An 11,221-nucleotide genomic window follows, 5' to 3' on the forward strand; every position below is an offset into this window, starting at 1 on the left:
GCTGGGGGGGAATATCGTTTAAATCCTTTCCCACCTAATCTTGCTGAAGTCCTTAAAATCAAAACACTGGAGGGTAAATGTTTAGAAATCTTGGAAAGACTGCTATGCTGCTGACTCCTCCACTCTGAACATTGAAACAGTTTGCTGCTGAGTGAATTACAACCTGGCACTCTTGCTTGCTTCACTTCCCCTTCACTCAGTCAGCCCTGCCTTGGGCCAGCAGGAGGAACAAGAGCAAGGCTGAGGGCCCAGAAGATGAAACCCTGCTCAAGTGTCACCCACCCTGACCAGTCAGGCCCTGCCCTCTACCTACCACAGGGGAGAACTGCCTCTGTCCCAGCTCCTCTACCTCCTCTGCCCCCATGAACTGCCTCTGCCCCAGCACCTGGATTAGCTCTTAAAATATCCTCACTTTGTTCAAGTCTGAGGGGGAGGAGGAAGGAGTTTCCCTAAAGACTCCAGAGATGAAGGGTGGATGAGCAGCCTTTTCCCAGTTTTCTTCTGGTTGTCTAGCAAGGTCCAGAATCAAAATCGTGAACCACCAAACCAGTTTGGAGCCCCAAGCAGATCAGCCCAGAAGCAAACAGGTCTGTTTTTAGGGCAGCTGTGTGCAAACAGTGAAGAAACAGGGACTGAACACGGAGTATGAGTGGGTGAAATGGTCCAAAGACCAGGACCAGAGAATGGGAAGGGGCAGGCAAACCAGCCAGTAGGAGGATGGCAGAAGGATGTAAATGCTCAAATCCACCTTCCCCTAGAGCAGGATCCAGGATTCCCACATCTCCCAACTGGAAACAAGCATCTCAACCTTCTCCTCCCAATGGAAAATGTCGGCAACTATACATTTTGTAATTCTTTTTCACCACTGCACTTCTCATTAGTGAAAGCATGGATAAACAAACATCAAACACTGCAGCTTGCTGCTGAAAGCTAATCCTGCTACCTTAAATCAGCTTCTTTGAGCACATGTAAGCCTGTGTGTGCTATCATGCCATTCTTTCCCCACATAACCAATACAGGATGGTCAGGCTCTTACACAGCAACAGTTGTGAAGTAAAGGAAACTGTGACCCCAATTCACCTCTTACAGAAGCTGTAAAATGGGTAGCAAACAGCCTTGAGACTGCAGTAAGACAGACTGCAAATTAAGAATAAAAGTGACTCAATCACATAAAGGAGTCAGATACAACTGCTACAGTTTCTGCTACAGGGTTCCTAAAAGATTCTGGAAGAAGTACATACATCAAAATATGCTGCAAGTGACCACTTATTGACCTCATCTGTACAGCCACACTGACAGTGAAGCCAGACACACTCTGTGCTCAGAGAGCTGCTCTTTTGACACCATGTCCCACCTGAAAATTGCTAGGGTAGAAACACAGTTCCATTACAAGCCACTGGAACACAAACACTAAAACCATGAATGCAGTCATGGCTATCAAGGAGACAGTCAACACAGTTTACTGCAATAATTGAGATTTTCTTATTTCTGACCAAGTTTGCCTGTGAACACTTGCACTCCTAAACTGATAAACCACATTATTTAAAGCGTTGCTAACAAGGCCTTTGGGAAACAACTATATTTATACTCCTTACTGCAGCCAGCACATAAAGCAGTTTGACAGTACTGCAAAATAGACCTATTTCTAACTTCAGCACTATGTGGGAGCAGTTAGTGAGAAAAAGCCAACTGCTGGGGTTTTTTTGGAGGGTTACAGATGAAATTTAACACTTAAAAAAAGTCCCAAAGCTGGAAAGGCACAGGGCAGGCTACTGATGTTGCACATTAAATGTAATTCACAGAGAGATGGAAATTTTCTGTTGTAAAACTGAAGTACAATTGAAAAACTGACACTGAAGGTCAGTGCAACATCCAATGGGATTAAATACTGAACATAGGTCCTTCGGGAAGGTCCTTGGACGGGGCAAGCTGAGTGTTCAGCTTTCTGCTAGCAGTTCATTCAGACTGTGTTAACCAGGCTCAAGTCTGGCAAGTTTTACTAGTTTAGAAAAAGTGCCTTGCAAACAGAGCTGTACATTCCTCGAGCCAGTTTTAAATCGGGACCAGTGCAGCTGTGCTCACCCCCAGCTAATAAACCTCCTCAGGCCTCAGCTCACTCCACAAATAACCAGCTCAAGCCTCTTTCTACCACATCACCAGAACTGGGAGCAGGGTCAGCTTAACTGCATTAGGTCTTAACAACACTGGCTGCCAGCCCTGGTGACTGCTTAATGAGTGATTAATTTTATACAGTCATCAGGAGTTACTCAAAAGTACAAGGTAGGTGTTTAACAGGCACAGTGTGTGTTGCTCCTGCTGCCTGTGCCATGGCTGTGATGGGGCAGGAGATAGCTCATCCAGCACAGAGCCTGCCAGGGCAACGTTTTTGAGTAAACCTGAATCAGCTGTCAGTACTAGATTGGTGCTGAGTGTCATGCGGACACAGTGCGTCTAATCCGAGATATCATGTGAAGTCTCAAAGCAGGATTCATCCTATCAAATTACAGCCTTTGCCCTTGCTTTCCTCTTCAGGATAAATCCTGTATGACAACACATGGTACACCTCACTCTCAAGAGAAGAAAATTGCTTTGGATTCTAATAAATTTTCTTGATTTTTAACCGCCGTAGGAAAGAGCAAAACATTTTACTTTGCTTTCTTTCCCTGTACAGCCCAACCCACCTGCCTGTGCTTTACAGGAGTGATGCCTCAGCACCAGCAAGTGCTCCCAGGAACATACACACTATCTTTTGTTAAAACCCCCAAACCATGACCTATGCAACCACCTACACCCAGCACTGTATCCCGCAAGTAGCTCCAACACACTGACCACTGCACCAACATGTCCCTGCAGCTACACTTAGATTTCCTACATCTAGAGACTCACAGATTATCCTTTACTACAGGTCTACACACACATGGAAACAGGTACTTGGACTTAGGTCTCTCCCCCTCAGCACCTGGCATTCCATTTGAGCTCAGGATTGGATTCCAACACAAAAGAAGAAGAAAAAATGAACAACAAATTCCCCCTCCATGCTCTCCTGCCATTTTCAGCTTAGGAGGTTCTTGGATCAGATGTGGTTCCCATGAATTTGGTAACCTCAAACAGATTTCTCTTCCATGAGCTTGTCCAGACTCCCTTTGAACCCATGTAAACTTCCAGCACACATAACATCCTGTTGGAGGGAGTTCCCACAGCTTAATTACACATTGTGTGTAAAGCCACTTCCTACAAATTCAAGATTGTCCCTATTAGTTTCTTTTACTGCCTCCTAACTCCCGAAATGGAAAGAGAGTGAACAGTTTACCTCACTCACTCTCTGCTGCTCACGTAACAGACTTTCCAGACTGAAGCACCTAACACAGAGCTAGTTCGGGTTTTTTTAGATCACCTTTACACCTCTGACAGTAGTGGCTGCCTGCTCCCAGCACAAGGAGTAACGAAGCAGCAGAGCAGCAGAGGTGTCACAGTGAAGTGCCTCAGTCAGGCCCTTGAAAGCCCATCAGCACAGCACCTTGCACCTTCCCATCCCACATCATCCATCACAGCCCCAAGGGCCCCAGGGCTGCTGCAACACAGCTCCAGGAGCAGGAGCCCGGAGGGACATCCCTGTTCCGACAAGGGTGTGCTGTTAAATCCATTCAGGCCCTATCAGGGAACCACACCCTGAGCCGCGTTTCAAGTGCAAACAAGCTGCAGCTTGGCCATTCCCCAGTACATCTTTCACTTTGTGCATTTACTCAAGTACAGACTATCTTGGCTTTAAAACAGGCAGCAGCAGAGAATCCCACACTGTGCTCCTTGCTCCAGCAGTTAGGTGTATTTTCTGCATTACGATGAGGTTTTACTTGTCCCTCCCTCATTTCTTCGGCCTCTGTGAAGCTCTCTATACTGGCATTTTGCACTTCTTCCAGGGGACCACTACGAAGGACAGCCCAAGAGCCCAACTCCTTCATGTTCTCACTAGACACAGACTCACCTGAGCCTCCACTTGCCTTCTACAGCTGTCCTCTCTCTACTAAATTTAATATGAGCCATATTGATTTTGTTCTGGCTTAGTTTCCCACTGAAAACGATGTGCAATTACTGTCAAGTGCTAACTGTCAAGGGCTAAGATGAACACCTGCACTTAAGAACCAAACTCAAACAATTAACACCAATTGTTTCTATTTCCCTCAGTCCAGGTTGAGTGACATTGCCTTAATTCTTTCCTGAATGCTTTGTTACTTATTCCATTATTGTGCTTGGGATTGATGTCTTAGTCTGATGGGATTATAATCATTAAACTTGTCCTACTTCTCTTTATTATTACTGCATATTAGCATTCTTTCAAACTCAAAACTGCTGCTGTATGTAAAGAGCTTTCTGGAAAAAAAATTACATAAACCCCCTCCATTCTCAGGGCAGAGATCTTCAGAGCTGAGATGTACACCAAAACAGAGGTGCCAATTTCCAAGTCTGGTCAGATTAGGCATGCAATATTAGTCAATCTTTCTTTTTAAAATTAAATAATCAAAATACCTGATGACAGGGAAGTTCCCTGGGTATAGATATATAACTGCCAAAAGAGAGAAACCAGACAGAAAGAAATGCTCAGAGCTCCCAGAAAACCACCCGTGGAACCGGCTCGACATTCATAAATGACCTGAAAAAGTGAGGAAAAATAGCAACAACAAAATTTACTGATGATGTCAAGATGTACAGGTAATAAAGGCAGAGGCTTACTGTGATGAATTTCAGAACCTTAACAGACTCTGCACCCAAGCAATAAAATTTGAAATAGATAAATGTGAAGTGATACACAAGGTAAAAACCAGATTCAACTTCCTACGTGAAATGATGGACTGGAGCTGATCACTGCCACTCAAGGGCAGTATTTTAAGGTTATAGAGTTAATTCCTTTAAAATACAAGCTCAATACTCTGAAGTGCTAGAACTTTTGTTTAACAATCCAGTACTGAGAACTAGGAAATTTGAACAAACCAGAAATCATTAAGATGATGTAGGAACCCACCACACGCCTGCACCTTCTGACTGTGCAGCTGTGCTCCTCCCCATGGCAGGAGGCTATGAAGGAACTGGAAATGACTCAGAGTAGGGCACACAGATGATTAAACTGCACAACAGTGACCATATGAGGAACTACTACAGCAGAACTGGAAAAAGGACAATCTGGAAGAGACACAACCACGAAGAAAACAACTAGACACTTCTCCAAGATCCTAAGGAGCGGTGAGGAAAGCTGGGGCCTGAAACAAGGACAAGGGCACAGGGGATGAGCCAGGCTGAAAGCGGAGGCAGGCAGAGCTCCCAGCGGGGCACGTGGCAAGGCCTCATTGTTTCTACCACATTTCAACTTCTTAGATCCATAATTTTTGCCACAGGTTTCTCTTTGACCTCTCTCTTCCTCCCAGTTGCTTTCCATGATTTTGAGCTTCTGTTTTCTATTTTCTATATTCAGTTTCTAGCTTTCTCCTAATTGATCTGTAGGGCTTTCCTGCATTGTTTCTTTAGGAGTGAACAAAACAGATGCCTTCACTTCCTTTCCAAGCCAGGTTATTTAATTCACATTCAACACTTGATAGGGGAAAAATACCACAAAAGGAGGTTCCTGAAAAATCTTTTTAAAGCATGTTTAAGCCAAAATTGTTAGAAACTAAAACCACAATATGTGCAAGCAAAACTCTGTCTTAACACTGTCACTGTGCAGCCTGTTTTGCCAACATCAAACTTAGCAAGGTCCTCCTGATCTACTCCAAGTTTGTTCTCAACTATCTGCAAAGTTCACCCCTACACTGTTCACCTCTCTATTGCTATATAATTAGTAAATTTACACCATTTCAGAACCCAGGGAAGAAGTCTAATTCAAGCATTTCTCCCTTGCCCTACCCTAGCACGACAAGTCCCTCTCCAAGGCTGAAGGCAAAGCTTGGCATATGGGAGCAGAAAGCAGCATTTTCTCCTCAGGATCTGTGGCTCCCATTGCTGTCCTTCCCCCCTCAATTAACATTCTTGCTACTTTGCCCCCACTGACTACACCTTTGCTATCTGCAGGCACGACTTACGAGAGCACTTCTCTTATGCAATACTGAGTCCCAAGATTACTCTGCACAAAATGAGATTAGGGCTTAATATTGAGGTAATTATAGCAGATCTGTGGATCTCCACACGTGTGTAATCTGCAAAACGCTTTGCATTTGGGCCAGTTTTTTCTTGGTGTCCTCTCTTCCCAGACACCTCCAGCCTGTCAGATGGGATGTGGGGCACCCACAGGCTGAACAAAGAGGGCTCTGCTTGGGTGAGGGGGCTCTGTCTTCAGGTACTCACCGCTGCCCCATAGCTGGCAGCAAAGCACATACGGGCAACAAAAACTGACACTAACTCTTCCAGACAACCTTCTTTTTGAACCCACAGCTGACACCCACCTGTGTTCCTCCTCTTCTCCTACCACAAGACATCTGTTGAAGCTGCACTGGTTCAGGTCAAACACCCAGCAAGCCCCAGCACCTTGCCTGACACACACAGGTATCTCAGAACACTAAAAGAAGGAGCAAACACATTGATACCTCTGCTCGTGTATTTTCCCAGTGTCCAGCTTGGGGGTATTATTTTTTTTAATTCTTTGTGCACAAGTGCCCATTTGATACCATTTTCTCCTGTGATTTCCTCTGTTTGATTCTGAAGCCACGTAAATCGTTGTCATTCAAAGCACTCTGTGGCGCTGCATTCTGCGGTCTCAGAGCAGACAGAGGGAGAGGCACCAAAGGTTTTGATCTAGACCAGACTGTGCTCAGTCATGTCTCTGCCAAGCTGAAGAGTTCAAATCTTTTTAAGCATCCCTTGTACAGAATCCAGACCTTATCTCTGATCATCCTTTTCAGCCTCATCTTTGCTTTTCCAGTTGCACTGTATCTCACAGCCCATCTTTGTGCTAACCCACTGTAATCAGCCTGCCGAGAACTGAGAGCCATGTTGCTATCCTGTTTTCTTTTTTTATTCCTTTCCCAAAGCCCCTCACACATACTCATATGATCATTGATCAACATTAAACTAGCATTTTCACAGAATTATGACAAGCTCGTCCTTTCAAGTAGCAATAATTAACTTTCACCTCATCAGTGCATAAACAAACTAAGCCTATCCCTCCCGCCCCTTTGTATTTATCTGGAACCAATTTCATTTGACACTGCTTACAATTGCTGCCTGTAATTCAGTGTCAGAAGGATAAACTGCAATTCTTCCTAGTCAGCTCTTGTCTCTTCTTCCCTTACTGCTCAACACCTTTCTCACCAGATCATTTATGAGTATGATGAACAGTATAAGTGTTGCACAGATCCCCATCCTTCTCTTGTCCCAAACTTTCCTCCTCTGTGCTTATCAAGTCATTCCAAATCTCCAGCAGACATAAGCTGCACCTTGCAAAAGTCACACTGGTTTTCCCCTACTCTATGTTGTTAGTACATCTGGTTACTTTTTGTTTACACTTTATTTTTAAAGGACACTGAGTTCTGTGATATCCACTCTCTTTAAGCTACCATGTAAGCCATCTTCTTCTCTGGCTTCAAGGTATTCAGTGAGCAGTTACAAAGCATAATTAATAATTTGGTCATTCCAGGCCCGAGTTTCCTTTGGAACCCTTGGGCAAGCACCATCTGGTCATGGCATCTTGTAACTGTATTTATCACTTTGCTCTAAAAATTACTTTGCTGACACTTCAAGCAGAGACCGATCTTCCAGTGTAAGCCATCTTCTTCTCTGGCTTCAAGGTATTCAGTGAGCAGTTACAAAGCATAATTAATAATTTGGTCATTCCAGGCCCGAGTTTCCTTTGGAACCCTTGGGCAAGCACCATCTGGTCATGGCATCTTGTAACTGTATTTATCACTTTGCTCTAAAAATTACTTTGCTGACACTTCAAGCAGAGACCGATCTTCCAGTGAATCCTGTTCCCCATAAAGACAATAGGAACCTCTTTGGACTCCTTCAGAGGAAACAAGAATGCACATAAGTCATTTAACTCCCTACTCATGGCTTCATCATCAAGTATTTCTTTCACTTCTTCATCACCTATTGGCCCTCCAGACTTCAGCACCTTCCCTTTTTTCTTTGCTATTAGTCTCTCTGGCAGGTCCTTGTATTTTTCATTTGACTTGCCAGAGTTCATGTTCTTATTTACTTTTCTGGTCAACTTCATGACTTGAACCTTCTGAAGGCTGTATTCGTATTTCTAATACGTTCTTTATCCCCAACTGCGTGCTCATTCTCATCTGTCAACATTCCACAGTGCAATTTTAAATCTTCCCAACAACACTTTCAATTCTGAGTGCAGAAGCCTAGTCCTGCTGTGGTCTGCATGGAACACAGCCTCTCCAAACAGCTTTTGGACTGAGGTTCAAAAAATGAGCCAATTCACTTGGTCAGTCCCAAGTCAGGATCCCACTGTAAGACACTTCTAACCTCACACCATTTCAACAGAGCAGGCAGGAGGTGAAGAATAAAGAGCCTCCAGGTGTAAAATACAAGAAAAATTCAATGTTAGCAAAGAATGCAAACAGAGATAACTGGTACTTGGAGAACTGCTAGTTCTTTCAAACCACTGACACATGCCAAGACAACCTTCCTTAAAACTGTGATGAGGAGGAGGAATCACTTTGTGCACATCCACACTAGTGATCTGCTCCAAATGTGACAGTTCAGTCAGTCAGTGCAGGCCAGGTGAGACAGAACTATTTGTGGTGGCAAAGCACTGCTAATTAACTGAGCAGAGATTGAATTCAGCTCTGTTTCTGATTAAAAACAACAATCAAACAGCAAGCAGAAAACCCACAACTGTCAGAGCCTGAGGAAAAAAAAACTTCGCATGTTGTGGGTGTACTGTCCAATTTTACTGGGTATACTGGTGACTCTCCATCTGTTCCTTTTTCTAGGGATGTTGGCCATGAGGGGTGGTCAGAGAAACCTTCTTCAGATGAGTTTAATAATTAGATGATTCACTTAGGAAAGACTGGGTGTTAGTTGTGTGGATGGCAACTATCTCAATTAAAAGGTGGCCTATGGATATCGCAGTTCTTTTAGTCTCAAACGTCCTTACCAAGTGAAAACACGGTGATAGGAAAAGGACAGAAAGCACGGACAGAGCAGAGTCATTCTACCAACTCCAATTATGCTTCTGGTACTTTTATTCACTATTTTGGTACTTTTTATTCGTTCTTAGTTTAGAATGAGTGAGAACAGAGATCACATCAAGGCCAGAAAGCACCCAGACACCTAACAGTGGTGTAAAAGCAAAGATAACTTAATCAGTGTGCCACAGACAGTCTCTAGGGATATTTGTGCTTATTTTTGAGATGATCCCAAAATAAGCGACTCCCTCTTTCTACTTAACTACCCAGCTATTTGTAGCAGGAGAGGAATGACACCAAAAGGCAAGGAGCAGAGGATTTTCATCGTGCATTCAGGTGTGTGCAGGTGCATAGCTGTACCCTGGCAATGAAGCTGTGCTGGTGCATTTATTTTGCACAGCAGTGTTCTGTATTACAGCGTTTCACCCTTATTACGTGTTTACTAGGACAGACTCATCCTGGATCAATTTAAGACTTAAAGGGCACCCTGGGTGGCCTTTAGCAACACACTAACTTCCTCAAACTCACCCATCATACTTCTCCTCCACCTTAGTTAGAACTGCATTGAAGATGCACCGTAAGAGAATAGAGCAGAACAAGAGAGTTTGGAGGAACACGTGAGCCAGGTCAGTTTAGTATAAAAGGTGTCTGAATGGAGGCTTACAAAGAACCTGATGATATCACAGCACCAGGGAATAAACTGTTACAGAGGGACAGAATGACAAGGTGCACTGGGCGAATGGGAAGGCAGGAGTCAAGGTCAGAAACAACTCGGATGGACTGGGCCACAGACATGGTGTGAAGAAGAGCCAACAGGGTTCTGGGCAATGTAAATACATTGAGAGAAAAAGACTAAGTGTAAACCTAGGAAAAAAAGAGTTACCACTAAAAAAAGTGGGGAAAGATGATGATACTTCCAAGACCCCTCCAAAATATGAAATTGTTTTTATTTGGAAATTTCTTATCTGAAGAGCCATCGCCAGTCCTACATCCTGGTGGCGGTTAAGATCATTTAGGATGTTTTTACTGTCAATTCCTGGCTCGGAGAACTCCCTGCCTCTGGCGCTCGACAGCTGTGGCGCTCGGCCAGAGCGTGAGCTCGGTGAGCAAGGAGGGATAACGTGAGAGCTGCTCAGCTGAGCTCTGCTGTGACTGAATTTATTTTGCCCCTTACATGAAGGTACATTTGTGTCTTGAGAAATTATTTTAACCTTCTCACATACTCCAGTGTTAAACGATACAAATCACCCGTTCAAATTAATTCATGTCAAGCATTTATGCTGAATATGCTGTTAAGCATTCCAGTGAGCTAATTAAAATGAAATAAGGCTAATGGCAGTTTTTCTTTTTTTAAACATGCAGCCTTGGTCCAAAATCGGAGCCAGAATTAGACTGTGTGTTTGCAAGAGAAATGCCAGTGCTGTGTGGCTGGAGACCTGGGTACGGCCAGAACAGGAGGAAGACACACAGATGCATTAGAAGAACCTTCAACAGAAAGCAAATATTTTCACAAACAATCTTTTCAAGCAGTGAGAGACTTCCTATTTCCACACTGGAAAAAATCCCCGCCAAAAGCCACTGGAGAATCTAATACTTTGAGTCACAAACAACATGCAGGGCAAGTAACACTAACTTCACAGGGTTCTGAAGTAAAAAGAGGAGTATAAAAGTTTGCTTTTAGCAACAGTGCCCCATTTCAAAGTCACACAGAGGGCACAATTGTTATCTAGTCTAAGCTGGTGGGGGGGGAGCAGCAACAAACTTTAAATTCCCTAGGCAGGTCTCAGGGTTGAGTTTTTCTCAATCCTGTATCAGACAGAGAAAGGGAGGGTGGGAACTGCTGCACATGGAGGGCTCTCCGCAACTAACAGGTGAACTGTACCAGAGAGAAACAAAAGCTGGATGTGAGGCAGCAACTAAAAACAAACAAACCCCCGTCCCAGACACCTTGCACAGACAGACTTAAAGGGACATCAAAGAAGTTGTGGCATCGCTTGGTTGGGAACAACACTTTGTCCCGAACCTCTGTAATAACTTTAACTCTGGAGACCTCTGTGAGAATTTCCCGGGTCTTTTTTTAGACCAGAACACAACTG

The 11,221-nt window shown here is 44.0% G+C and overlaps 1 protein-coding gene across 1 annotated transcript in view; it reads right to left on the minus strand.

The window, feature by feature from the left end:
* RHOA (ras homolog family member A) overlaps positions 1 to 4,644 on the minus strand; it is an 18,187-nt gene extending 13,543 nt beyond the window's left edge. The window contains exon 1 of the mRNA XM_009076346.1: positions 4,525 to 4,644. The gene's annotated coding sequence lies outside the window, so the exon portion shown is untranslated. The remainder of the gene's footprint in view (positions 1 to 4,524) is intronic.
* Positions 4,645 to 11,221: the final 6,577 nt, after the last annotated feature.

The sequence above is a fragment of the Acanthisitta chloris genome, unplaced genomic scaffold (genome assembly GCF_000695815.1).
Source record: "Acanthisitta chloris isolate BGI_N310 unplaced genomic scaffold, ASM69581v1 scaffold31996, whole genome shotgun sequence".
Classification (NCBI taxonomy): domain Eukaryota; kingdom Metazoa; phylum Chordata; class Aves; order Passeriformes; family Acanthisittidae; genus Acanthisitta; species Acanthisitta chloris.